This window comes from Sorex fumeus, unplaced genomic scaffold, assembly GCF_029834395.1.
Source record: "Sorex fumeus unplaced genomic scaffold, SorFum_2.1 ptg000070l, whole genome shotgun sequence".
NCBI classification, from domain to species: Eukaryota; Metazoa; Chordata; class Mammalia; order Eulipotyphla; family Soricidae; genus Sorex; species Sorex fumeus.
The window spans coordinates 10,880,066-10,894,677 of NW_026606127.1; positions in this window are offsets into that span (position 1 = coordinate 10,880,066).

Below are 14,612 nucleotides of genomic sequence, written 5' to 3' on the forward strand. Positions count from 1 at the left end.
TCTGACACAACTTCAACGTCCTCCAAACAAAAGGTTTTTTAAAAAAATATATAGATTTTCAAACTAATAAATGCATACAGAGCTTAGAATTGTAATGTATTGTACTCTCAATTTATTCACTTTCATGGAAAAATAAAAGGACGTTAATATCATAGAATAAGAGTATGAATGAAGCACTACTTCAGCATGATATTTGTGCTGGAGTACAGATTCTAGGTTTCATGATTTGAGTCAGAATCTCTGAACCACAAGTGTATTCAGAACCTTGCTGTTCATTAATGGAAGGGAAAGTTAAAGTGTACCATTACAATAAGAGTTCTGAAACTTCTTAAGAAAATAACAAAATACTAGTTTAAGACATGTATTTTACATTTAGTGTGGTAATTCTTGAGGACTGCTGAAATAGAATGTGAAAAATGTGGCATTCCCTGCCACAGAGGTTGAGTGGGATGGGGGTTATGGTGGTGGGAGGAATACTGGGAACCGTGGTGCTGGAGAATGGGCACTGATGGAGGGATAGGCACTACATCATTGTATAAATGAAACCAAGCACAATAATTTTAAGTCTACATCTGTCCCTCCTTATGTTTAACTAATAAAAATTAAAAGTAAATGAAATAACTAGGGAAAAATGTCGCATTCTTTTGTGTGCTCCTGAAGTTTCATTATATGAAACCTAGATGTCTAGTTAACATCATACCTTCCAATTTCCATTAGGAGCTCTTATGTTGAGAGTGAAAATAACATGCTGTAAAAGGAGTTACGGAAGTAAGCATGAACTGAGTTTAGTTAAGTTCTTTTCATAAACTTAAAAATCTCAGTGTATATGAATACCACCTGTCTACGGACAGTTTTCCTCTTTTTTGATCCCAATTTTTGAATTTTCCTTCCCTTCTCTCCGTTTTACTCACCTTGATAACTCGATTCTGTGATGGGTTGAGCTGACAGAGAGAAGTCGATTCCAGAGGAGGAGGCTGGTATTTGGTTATTTGGGGGCTGGACCTCCGTCAGAGCCATAAATATTTCTCTAGATGAGTTGCTGTAAGCTTGGGGGGCAGAGCCATTTTGACCTATGTATGACATGGAGTCATAGGACTGCAGGCCAGAAAGGAGAGTTACCAGGGTGTCTTGATGATTGTAATACACCTGACTTCGTTCCTGGTAGGGAAGTGAAAGGCTTTGACTCTGATGTGGAACCAGAGATGGTGTTCTCTCAACAAGACTGGCAGAAAGTGATGGGTACACAGACACCGTGTTGTTGGTATCTAGGATTTTCTCATAGCGAGCTGCCATAGACATGGAAGAGACAGCGGTGTCTTGGGCAAGGACCGTCACAGAAAAGTCTCCCATGGAAGACTTCTCTTCAGCACTTCTTTCAATATCCCATTCCAAAACACTCGGGTAGGAAGCAGCTGAGGTGGATATATGACTCTGGTGAAACACTCCAGATAGCATTGTTGTGCTGAAATGTTGGTAAAGATAGGCACTACCCATCAGTGGTTGGAAAGAGGTGCCAGAGGCTGAGGGCTGGAGCCAAGCAGAAATACCAGCTGAAGCAGATACACTGGAGTATTTGCAGACACTTCCTGTTACCGAAGCTGCATCATTAACCATGGAAAGGAAAAGCTGCAGAGTATGTGCATTTCCCAATAAAGATGGAATTTGAAAATTTTCTGTAAGGAACAAGAGGGTGATAAACAAAATCTGTGAGAATAATAATCTCCTTCAACGCTGAGAGGAACAATATGAACTTAAATTTTAAGCCATCAAGATGCTTCTAGTACCAACAGTCAACTGAATTTCCAAAATTCCAACAATTTGGGGTGATTCAAAGCCGGGAACCTTTTGGCAGTTTGTGTATTTGGTATCGTGCTCCCAAAGTGAACACAGACATGTAGAAGAACCAGGTGATTGTGTCTGTACCTGGATTTCTTGCTTACAGATAATTCTCCTTACCCTAGAAATGCCTGTAGCTTGCTATCCTATTGACTCCTATGCTATCTGCGAGAATGGAAGCTTTTTCAAACTAGGAAGTCTAAGAGAATGGGAAACATTCTCTGGACAAGAAGAAACCTGAGGCCCAGAGATGGTAAAAAGATTTCATATATTCCAATAATTTTTATTGGGAGGGGCATGGGGTGGTGTAGAGTATGGACCAATAACTGACAGTGATCTTGGTTCTTCCTGGCTCTACACTCTGGAGTAACCCCTTATAACATTCGGGAGAGTGTATGCTGTGACAGAGATTCAACTGGATTGGCTGTGTACAAGGCAAGTGCGTTATCCCCTCCAGTACTATATCTCTCTCTCCCTTAGGAATTTCCATGTTACACAAACTAAAGCATGTGTTCTTTTGGCCAGGACCCTGCATGATCACTACAAGGCCAGAAACCGGAAGAAAGATACCTTACATTAATATAAGCATTTGTGCTCTTTACAACTATTACCATTGTAATCATCAGGTTTCCATTTGACTTGTGCCATGAGTACCTGTTACTTTCGGTTCACATACGACTTAATCTTGTGGATGCACTGAAGTTTACCCTCATTTTTGATCCACTTCAAAAATGACTACTTGAGTTTCTCCCAAGAAATGTTTTTGGAAGGAAAACTTTATTTAAACTCTGTGCCTTACGTTGTTTATCTACTGTGAAGTTACTAATAATTCTGAGAATAATAATGCATACATGAATATAATTTTTCTATTTCATATGATTTACATAGGAGGAAGTGTATAGAAAATACCATGAAAAATATGTATCACAGAACTGAAAAAGAAGTATATAGACAGTAATGAAATCTGGGCTCTGTAGCAAGCAGCATAGTACAGTAAGTTATGGAGAGCAGACCCAAGAGTAAGCCCTGAATAACAGTGGATGTGATTCCAAACAAAACCAAATAAAACAGTACAATAAGGTTATTAATAAATTGTTCCACATATACAATATGAAGACAGTATTCTATTTTAGAAAAAACTGCTAGCCAAAAAATGGAATAGAAGGTGATTTTTGAGGGCACACTTTACCACTCCATTAAAGAGAAAGGATTTACCAGTAACTACATAACAAAAAGAAAATAGGAGTAATCGTGATTGTATTTCAGAGACAAGAAATGTTTGAAATGAGTAAAATACAGAAAGAAATATCGAAAGTACAAAAAATTATTCTCATCAGTACCTTTGAATATTAACCAGCAAACAACACGTGTTAAACATAGCAGAGGATTTCACTTGATCACACAAGACACAGAAAAGACCATTTAAAAAGTGATCACAAAATATTGCAAATTTATTTTCAACCCCTAGATTAGAATTATATTCATCAACCAGGAAAACGTTCTTCTCAATGTTTAATAAATGAGCACCAAAATCTAATAAATTATCTTTTATGTAGGAAAAATCATAATTCACAAATATGACAAAAATGTGTAATTAGACATGTGAGACTTGATTTTTCTATTTCCTCTTAGGATCTAAAAACAGAAGTTGACTATTATCAAAATACTCTCATGTTAGGAAGAAAAAATCACATGAAATAATATTTGTAAAGGTGACAAGCAGCTTTAACCTGGAACCTACTTACCACACAAATGAATCAAATCTTCTGATTCAAGTTAGAATATACCATTTTTTTATTTTAACAGACAGCGCATACATGTACTTAAAAACCAGAAAGTAATAAAAACATTGAAGATTCTGTATCTTCCACCACCCTAGAGAAGCACTATTAGCTATTCATGGGAAGTATCATTTCTGAAGCATGTTTATACTCAAATTGTCAAGTACCAAGTACTGTGTTCTAAGAGAAAATAAGGGAAAAAACCAGCAAGGATGGCTTTCTGATAAACTGCTTTTCCTAATGATACCCTATTCAAGGCATAGTATCCTTTCTATTCCTGGCATTTATTGAAGTATATTGCTTGGACTTGCTCTCAGTGTATTTATCTCAGCATATTTAATATATATTCTTTTTTTTTTAATTTTATTAGTGAAACACCATGAGGTACAGTTGTAGACTTACAAATTTTTGTGCTTGGGTTTCAGTTATACAATGATCCAGTACCCATCGCTCCACCAGTGCCCATTCTCCATCAGTTACATTTTTAAAAAATTTTTGTTAGTGAAACACCATGAGATACAGTTGTAGATTTACAATGTTTTGTGCTTGGGTTTCAATTATACAATGATCAAACACCCATCCCTCCACCAGTGCCCATTTTCCACCACCACGGGTCCTAGTATCCCTCCCACCCACCACCCCCGAACACCACCCTGCCTCTGTGGCAGGGTATTCCCTTTTGTTATCTCTCTCTCCTTTAGGGTGTTGTGGTTTGCAAAAGACGTATTGAGTGACAATCATGTTTGGTTTATAGTCTACTTTTAGCATGCTTCTCCCATCCTGGGAGGATCCTCTCAACACCCTTTATTTGGTGCTCCTTTCTCTATCTGAGCTCCCTTTTCCCCTAGAATGTGTGGCTGGCCTCCAAGCCATGGAGCAAAACTCCTGGTACTAATCTCGGCCACTCTTGGGTTTTAGTCTCCTATTTTGTTACTTTATGTTCCCCAGATGAATGCAATCTATCCCTCTCTTTCTGACTCATTTCACTTAGCATGATACTTTCCATGTAGTACCACTTCTATGTAAATTTTATGACTTCATCTTTTTTTTTTCCCCTTTATTTTATTTTATTTTTTTTAAAGTTGTAGATTTACAATTTTTTGTGCTTTGGTTTCAATTATACAATGATCAGATACCCATCCCTCCACCAGTGCCCATTTTCCACCACCATGGATAATATCCCTCCCACCCCCATCCCCCCATCCCCCCGTTACTGTGGCAGGGCAATCCCCTGTGTTCTCTCTCTCCTTTTGGGTGTTGTGGTCTGCAAAAGAGGCATTGAGTGGCAAACATGTTCAGTCCATAGTCTACTTTCGACATGCATCTCCCCTCCTGGGAGGATCCTCCAAACATCCTTTATTTGGTGCTCCCTTCTCTATCTGAATAGCCCTTTCCTCTAGGATACCCGGCTGGCCTCTAAGTTATGGAGTAATCCTCCTGGTGCTGATCTCAGCTATTCTTGGGTATTAATCTCATACTTTGTTACTTTATATCCCCCAGATGAATGCAATCTTTCTATGTCTATCCCTCTCTTTCTGACTCATTTCGCTTAGCATGATACTTTCCATATTGTACCACTTGTATGTAAATTTCATGACTTCATCTTTTCTAAGAGCTACATAGTACTCCATTGTGTAGATGTACCAAAGTTTCTTTAACCAGTCATCTGTTCTTGGGCATTCAGGTTTCTTCCAGTTTCTGGCTATTGTAAAGAGGGCTGCAATGAACAAACAAGTGCAGATGTCACTTCGACTATACATTTTTGCCTCTCTGGGATATATTCCCAGGAGTGGTATTGCTGGGTCAAATGGGAGCTCAATTTCTAATTTTTTGAGAATCGTCCATACTGTTTTCCAGAAGGGCTGAACCAGTGGACATTCCCACCAACAGTGAAGGAGTGTCCCTTTCTCGCCACATCCACGCCAGCATCGGTTGCTTTTGTTCTTTTGAATGTGGGCCAGTCTCTGAGGTGTGAGATGGTATCTCATTGTGGTTTTGATCTGCATCTCCCTGATGATTAATGATGTAGAGCATTTTCTCATGTGCTTTTTTGCCATTCGGATTTCTTCTTTGAGAAAGTTTCTGTTCATTTCATTGCCCCATTTTTGGATGGGGTTGGATGTTTTCTTCTTGTGGAGTTTAACCAGTATTTTGTATATCCTGGATATCAACCCCTTGTCAGATGTGTATTCGGTGAATATCCTTTCCCATTCTGTAGATTGTCTTTGTATTTTGGTCACTGTTTCTTTGGAGGTGCAGAAGCTTCTTAGTTTAAGATAGTCCCATTTATCTATCTCTGTTTTCACTTGCTCGGCCAGTGGCGTGGCATCTTTGAAGATACCATTAGCTTCAATGTCATGGAGGGTTTTGCCAACTTTATCTTCAATGTACCTTATGGTTTCTGGTCTGATGTTGAGGTCTTTAATCCATTTTGATCTTACTTTTTTACATGGTGTTAGGCAGAGTTCTGAGCCTATTTTTTTGCATGTAGCCGTCCAGTGATGCCAACACAATTTATTAAAGAGGCTTTCCTTACTCCACTTCACATTACTTGCACCTTTATCAAAGATTAGATGAGCATATGATTGAGGAGAGATGTCAGTGTATTCAACCCTGTTCCATTGGTCTGCAGTTCTGCCTTTGTTCCAGTACCATGCTGTTTTAATTATTACTGCTTTGTAGTACATTTTGAAGTTCGGGAGGTTGATTCCTCCCATTTTCTTTTTCCCAAGAATTGCTTTAGCTATTCGTGGGGGCTTATTGTTCCATATAAATTTCAAGAGTGTTTGCTCCATTTCTTTGAAGAATGTCATGGGTATCCTTATAGGGATTGCATTGAATTTATACAATGCTTTCGGTAGTATTGCCATTTTGACAATGTTAAGTCTCCCGACCCATGAGCAGGGGATATCTTTCCATTTCCTCATGTCCTCTTTTATTTCCTGAAGTAGCGTTTTGTAGTTTTCTTTGTACAGGTCCTTTACTTCCTTAGTTAAGCTGATTCCTAGGTACTTGATTTTCTGGGGCACAATTGTGAATGGGATTGTTTTTTTCATGTTGCTTTCTTCTCTCTCACTGTTTGCGTATAGGAAAGCCATGGACTTTTGGGTATTGATTTTATAACCTGCAACTTTACTATACGAGTCTATTGTTTCTAAGAGTTTTTTGGTGGAAGTTATTGGGTTCTCTAAGTAGAGTATCATATCATCTGCGAATAGTGAGAGCTTGATTTCTTCCTTTCCTACCTGAATGCCCTTAATATCTTTTTCCTGCCTAATCGCTATTGCAAGTACTTCCAGTACTATATTGAACAGCAGTGGAGAGAGTGGGCATCCCTGTCTCGTCCCTGATCTTAGAGGGATGGCTCTCAGTTTTTCCCCATTGAGGATGATGCTTGCTGTAGGCTTGTGGTAGATGGCTTTAATTATGTTGAGGAAGGTCCCCTCTATACCCATTTTGGCTAGGGTTTTCATCATAAAGGGGTGCTGGATCTTATCAAATGCTTTCTCTGCATCTATTGATATGATCATATGCTTTTTATCTTTTCTTTTGTTGATATGGTGGATTATGTTGATTGATTTCCGAATGTTGAACCATCCTTGCATCCCTGGGATGAATCCTACTTGGTCATGGTGTATGATCTTTTTGATGAGTAGTTGGATTCTATTTGCTAGTAGTTTGTTGAGGATCTTTGCATCTGTGTTCATCAGGGATATCGGCCTGTAATTCTCTTTCTTTGTGGTATCTCTGTCTGCTTTTGGTATCAGTGTGATATTTGCTTCGTAGAAACTGTTTGGAAGTGTTTTTGATATTTCAATTTCGTGGAAAAGCTTAAAGAGTATTGGGAGTAAGTCCTCTTTAAAGATTTGGAAGAATTCACTAGTGAATCCATCCGGGCCAGGACTTTTGATTTTAAATCTTTGGTTCTCTTCAACATTCTTTCCAAACGTTTTCCCTTTCATTCATACTTGACGTTCCTATTCTTTCTTTCTTTCTTTCTTTCTTTCTTTCTTTCTTTCTTCCTTTCTTTCTTTCCAGTTTTATTGTCCCTCATATCATCTTGGATACTATTGGTCAATTCTTGATGAAAGTGATCCCAAACTTTGTTACCTTTGAGGGCTTGTCTCCCTACCGCTCAGCACTCCACACCTTTCCAATGCCCCATATTTTTTATTACCTGGTTTAAATAGAAAAATCAAAGGTCAATGATTATTACTATGTAATATCACTATATTTAAACTATTGAAGTATAAATACAAGTGGAGAGACCATTACAGAGAACTCATGCTAGTATATATTGACAGATTTCCATAGCATCTATATTTTCTGTTTCTGTAAAAATACTGTCTCTGATTTACTTGTTTTCAATGGATATCATGTAAAATTTACTATTAATAGTAAAAAGATACATAGAGAATCAACACTCATATATATGTGTGTGTGTGTTTGTGAATGTGTGTATTTGGGCTCCTAAGTATGTCTAAAATATAATGTAATCAATGAGGAAAAACACTTTGTATGTGAGAGAAAGTAAGCCAATGTCTAAAATCACACAGCAAATGTCAAAGTCTAGCTCAAATGAGGCTTATAAAATTCTACTTGAATACTTTCTTTCATTACTCCGTGCTGTTTTTACTTGACTGCTAAGTTTAGGGATAATAAATCCTTACCTGACATGGTCAGAGAAGAGGAAATACCAATAAAAGGTAGACAAGAAGAGGAGACGGTACAAGAGTGCGTCTGAACACTGAAGCAGCTTAAGACCACAAGTGTTCAGTACAGACGACTGCTCACTGGTGATTGGTCATTGGTCACTCGTCACTTGCCATGATGATTCACATTTGTTTACAAACAACTGCATGGGACCCCCCAAGATTCTACCAGTTGGTGGTTGGTTTGGTGAAAGAATGATGTCATAAAGTAGGCAGTTGAAAGGCAGAGGCTAGCCAATCAGGAGGTCAGAATCCCAAGAAGAAGACCGGATTGGATAGAGAACGGGTTAGAATGAAGCATGCTAGGGAGATGGAATCCTACAAGACAGTTATAACAGTTTCACCTTCCTCAGACTCTTGTGTTAGAAAAATACTCCCATTATATTCAAGAGTTTACATATCTCATTAACAAATCAAGAAAATTACAAAATAATTGTTTATATTTCACTGTTAAAGAAACACCATTTGGTATTACTAGTATATTTTAGTTAACATTCACAGCACAGTGGGCAGGGCATTTGCCTTGCAAGAGCCCAACCCTGATTCCGATTCCTCTGTCGGTCAAGCTACCCAGAGTATCTTGTCCACATAGCAAAAGCCTGGCAAGCTCCCCATGACCTATTCGATAGGCCAAAACCAGTGACAACAAGTCTCACAATTTGTTGTAAGATATTACTGGTTCCGCTCCAGCAAATGGAAGAACCGCTGGAGGACTGTGCTACAGTGCTATGATTGAAAAAATTGGTGGTTTCTTTCAATATGACAACACTTACTAGGATAAATTGTAGATGAATCGAGATGTGTTAAAATGTAAATAAAATGAGAAGAAATAGTAAATGCACAGGTAACTTATTTGTACAAAACAAACAGTTGTTCTCAGTTTAAAACTGTAGAAGATAAAGAAAAACATACGCTCATTTGTCTCAAAATTTTACAATCTGAAAGAAAAGGACAAAAACCAAATTAAGTGATCAAAAAACAAGCAAAACCAACAAATATTGGCAATTAATATGATATATGATGGGCCAAGTATGAATGGTTTTAATAAATTTATGCTTTAAAAAAATCAGTATTTAGCTATTAAACTTGAATCAAAAAATATGCATAAACCATGATCATATAATCTCTATTGAAAGAAGTGTAAATGACTAGTAAACACAAGCGCAATTTTCTTTTTTTTTTAATTTTTTTTTGGTTTTGTTTTATTAGTGAAAAACCATGAGGTACAGTTATAGACTTCCAAGTTGTTGCGCTTGTGTTTCAGTTATACAGTGATCGAGTACGCATCCCACCACCAGTGCCCAATCTCCATTCCCACCAATCCCAGTATCCCTCCCACCCCCCAACCCCCATCCCAGCCTGCCTCTTTGGTAGGGCACTCCCTTTTGTTCTATCTCTCCTTTTGGGTGCTGTGGTCTGCAGAAGAGACATTGGGTGGCAATCCTGTTCGGTCCTTAGACTACTTTCAGCAGGCATTTCCCATCCTGGGCAGATCTTCCCAGCACCCTTTATTGTGTACTCCATTCTTTATCTGCGCTGCCTTTACCCCTAGACAGTGCAGCTGGCCTCTAAGGCATGGAGTGAACAACCTAGTATTTATCACAGCTGTTCTTGGGTGTTAGACTCTTATTTTGTTCCTTTATGTTACCCAGAAAAATGCAATCTTTCTATGTCTGTCCCTCTCTTTCTGACTCATTTCCCATAGCATAATATTTTCCATGTAGTACCACACAAGAGCAATTTTCAAGCTCACTAGTCGACAAAGAGCACAAATTAAAATGAGAAATTAAAATGTCCCCCAAATTACAAATATTGAAAAATCAGGTGCTATCTTTCCCTAGCAAAGATGCTAGAAAATAGACCTTTTAAATTTATTTTATTGAGAATTAAATCTGTATAATAGTTAGGCAATATATAGTTTAAAGCAGTTTAATGTTCTTTAAGTCACTGTCACTGGCACTGTCCTCCCGTTGTTCATCGATTTTCTCGAGCGGGCCCAGTTAGGTCTCCAGTGTGAGACTTTGTTGTAAGTTAGCTTTTGTGTGTGTCTATGGAAATTCAGGGATCAAACCCATAACCTCAGAAATGTGAGCCAAATACTTTACCACCGAGGCATATTTCCAACCGAAGTTCATGATTTTGCCTTTGTTTCTATAGTGCGAAGAATAGAAACCAAAGTTTCATACATGCAAGCCAAGTTCTTTTGTCCTGAGCTACATATCACGTCACAAGTAAGTTATATTTTAATAATTGATCTTAACTAAACAATTACAAAAGTAGACATATAGATATAGATATAGAGTTCACATCAATGTTATCTTCTCAGTAAAACATTACAATTATAAAAGCTCAATTAACATTTTATACTAACTAAATTGATTATTTAAAAATCATACTTATATATAGACTAATATAAATACATAATTAAAAGACTCCAAAAAATGTACCTCCATTTTACTTATATGTTTATTGTGGTTCTATTTTCTTCGTAATATAGTTATCCCATGAACAATACAAATTTGCACTTCTGTGAGATTTTTTTTCAATAATTATATTTTAAAAATTTTTGACATTGGTATGGATGTGAAATAATTAAAGATGATCAATATATCCTTCACTTCACTTAATCACTTAACTTCCCGTTAGTCTTCGATTTGCTTGAACGGGCGCCAGTAACGTCTCCATTTGTCCCTGTCGCATGCTAGTGTAGCCCAATGGCATCTCTTCGCTCCGGGAACATGGAGGGCCTCAAACCGATCATTCATGATCTTGACAAAGATGTCTGACAATCTGGTAGGTGGGCGGCCACGCGGTCTCTTGACATCCGGTGGAATCCAATCAGTAACAGCTCTAGTCCAACGGTCGTCTTTAAATCTCATTACATGACCAGCCCATCTGATTTTCGACACCTTGGCATATGAGACAGCGTCCCTGATCCTTGATCGTCGACGGATGTCAGAACTCCGGATTCGTTCTCTCCTTTGAGTGAAACGTGATATTCCAAGCACAGCTCTTTCTATTCTTCTTTGGGAGACCTGAATGGCGTTCTCATCTTGTTTGCATAGGGCCCAGGTCTCTGAGGCATATGTTAATGCAGGAAGAACAGTGGAATCAAAGAGATGTGCCCGGAGCCAGAGGTTCTTCGTCCTCTTAGCTATTTCTTCGACGTTCTTGAAGGCGTTCCAAGCCGTTCTCTTCCTCCTGCGCAGCTCGGGTGCCAGGTCATTTCTCATGTTGACCTCTCGACCTAGGTACACATAGCTGTTGCATTCGGAGATGGTCGTTCCATTGAGAGCGAATGGAGCGTCAGGACCAAGGCTGTTACTCATAAACATTGTCTTCGTAAGATTCAGCTGTAGTCCTACCTTTCCACACTCACGGTCAAAGTCGGCCAGCATATGTGCAGCTTGGCTGATGTTTGGTGTTATTAAAACAATGTCATCAGCAAAGCGGAGGTGGTGTAGTTGCCGACCATCTAACTTCACTCCCATTCCTTCCCATTCCAGTCGTCACATGATGTTCTCGAGGGTGGCACTGAAGAGTTTCGGTGAAATGGTATCACCCTGCCGCACCCCTCTCTTGACATCAACGATCACTTCTTTGTAGATTGGTGAGATCCTGGTAGTGAATCCGCAATACAGCCCATGGAGGATCCTGATGTATTGGGCTTGAATGCCCTGATTGGCTAGGGCTTCAATGACCGCTTCCGTCTCAACAGAATCAAAGGCCTTCTTTAAATCAATGAACGTTAAGCAGAGCGGCATCTTGAACTCCCGAGAAACCTCAATGAGCTTGGTTACTGTGTGGATATGGTCGATGGTGCTGAATCCTTTGCGGAACCCGGCTTGCTCGCATGGTTGCCCTTCATCTAGTGTTCTGCCAATCCTATTCAGGATGACTCGAGTGAACAGCTTGTAGGTGACAGACAATAGCCAGATCGGGCGATAGTTGCCAATGTCATGGATGTCTCCTTTCTTGAACAGTAGTACGGTCCTGCTGGTTTTCCATTGGGACGGAACCTTGCATTCAGACAGGTAGCGAGTGAAGAGCCGAGCCAGTGTATTGATGAGTACTGACGGCAGGTTCTTCAGGTGTTCAGGTCTGACCTTGTCTGGGCCGGGTGCTGTTTGCTTCTTTACCAACGAAATGGCTTGTCGGATTTCGGGAGGGAGAACGTTAGGAACGACATACCCATCCTGTGGAATTTGGTATGTCGGCAAGTGGACATGGCTATCGAAGAGATTTGAGTAGAAGTCATGGATAATCTTCTCCATTGCCATTCTGGAGGATGTGATGGATCCATCAGGACGTCGGAGGGCAGTCATCTTGGTCTTATAGTTGGCGAAGGACAGGCGGGCCTTACGAATACTTTTCCCGGCTCCTGCCGCATCTACCAGTACTTCTGCTCTTCTCTCTTTGAGGTCTTCCTTGATCGCATCTCTGCACTGCTTTGCAAGCTCGGACGTTAGCTTGCGGTTGCCTGAGGCATGCGCCAAACCACGCTGGCGAATTAGCTCAAGAGTTTTCGAAGATAGGCGACTTTTTTTGGCTATCTCTCTCTTGGCGTTCCTCGCACATTCATGGAGGTGCTGAACCAGTCGATCATATTCCTCGTCAATGTTGTCAACAATGGCATCTTCCCATGTTGCCGCAATAGTACCAAAGAGTTCCCAGTTGGTGGTCATTCTGGGAGTTCTCTTTTTGAACTTTGCAGCCCTTTCTCCCCGCTCTGTGAAGTAGAATTTTGCACGAAGGAGACGGTGGTCCGATGCCGTTCGAAATTTTGGGACAACAGCGACATCAGTCTGGCAAAACCGTCGATTGAATATGATGTGGTCTATTTCATTGTGCAATCGTCCACCGGGAGACTCCCATGTCCATCGTTTAGACTCTGCCTTCTGGAACTGTGAGTTACCATGAATGGTCTTGGTCGACATGATGAACTCAGACAGTCTCTCACCCTGTTCGTTCCATTCTAGGCCATGGGTCCCGATGTGAAGTTCTTCAGCTGATCTTCTCGGTCCTATCTTGGCATTAAAATCACCCACAATGATCTTGTAGAAGGTGTGGTCTTCTTTATAGAACTTCTCTAGCTCCATGTAGAACTTCTCGATATATCCTAGAAATATAAAAGGTCTAAGGAAATTTATGCCATGCATGTATAAAATATATTCAGATAGTTTATTTGATTGAAACCCAGATTTAGTATAGGGGTTAAAGCACTTACCATGCACACAGTCAACCAAATTAATGGCTGGCACCACCAGGAATGACCCTTGAGCACAGAGTCTGAAGTCCCAAGCAACACATACTTTGGCCCAAATACCCCACAAAAATAGAATTATAAATTATCACTTACTCTCATAAAATACAAATTTATTTTAAAGTCTATTATAAAATCCATTATAAGTTTTTAAATGTATCAAAATTCACAGATTGACAGGCCACACATATCAGTACTTGCAGACAATGGAATTAAATACTATTAGAAAACCATCTTCTTGGTCAATAGCAGACTATCTATTAAATTTGGGGGTTTTCAAACGTTATAGAGGAGTTAGCACCCTTAAGATCTGAGTTGCTCAAGAATCAGTTATATGTTTTTCTTTTCTATTCTTCCTTTTATGTGGGGAGAGGACCGCACCCAGATGAGCTCCGGGCTCACTTCTGACTCTGTATCCAGAGATCACCCCTGGTGGGCTCAGGGTTCTGGGACTTGAACTCAGGTTAGCTGCATACAAGGTAAACACCCTCTACATGCTGCACTAGCTCTTTGGCCTATATGTTTCTTTTAGAAAATTACATGTGAATAAAGCATTTTTAATAATTAAAAATCATTTCTAATAAAATTTTTAATTTAAAAGTTTAATGCAGGCAAATACGGTTTTAATCATTAAATTTAAAAATTAGAATAATACTTGGTAAAGCATAGAAAACTAGCAAGCAATAGGTGGCATATATCTTATTTGCAAATTGGTAACTGTAACACATTGTCCTTTTCCATTTCAAGGATGAGAGGAATCCATAGAGTAGATTTGTTCACTCACAATGCTATATTCTCTCCTGGATACTTATTTAAAAATTCTTGCCAAAGTACCTGTTTCTCAACGTTTTGAGTACTATAGTCCTCTTTGCTATTGTTAGATCTTTCTCTTGTTTTATTTTTACTTTATGTTCCAATTTTTTTATTTTTAATTTCTAAATTTTTATTACTGAGACACCATGAGGTACAGTTGTAGACTTACAAATTTTTGTGCATGGGTTTCAATTATACAATGATAAA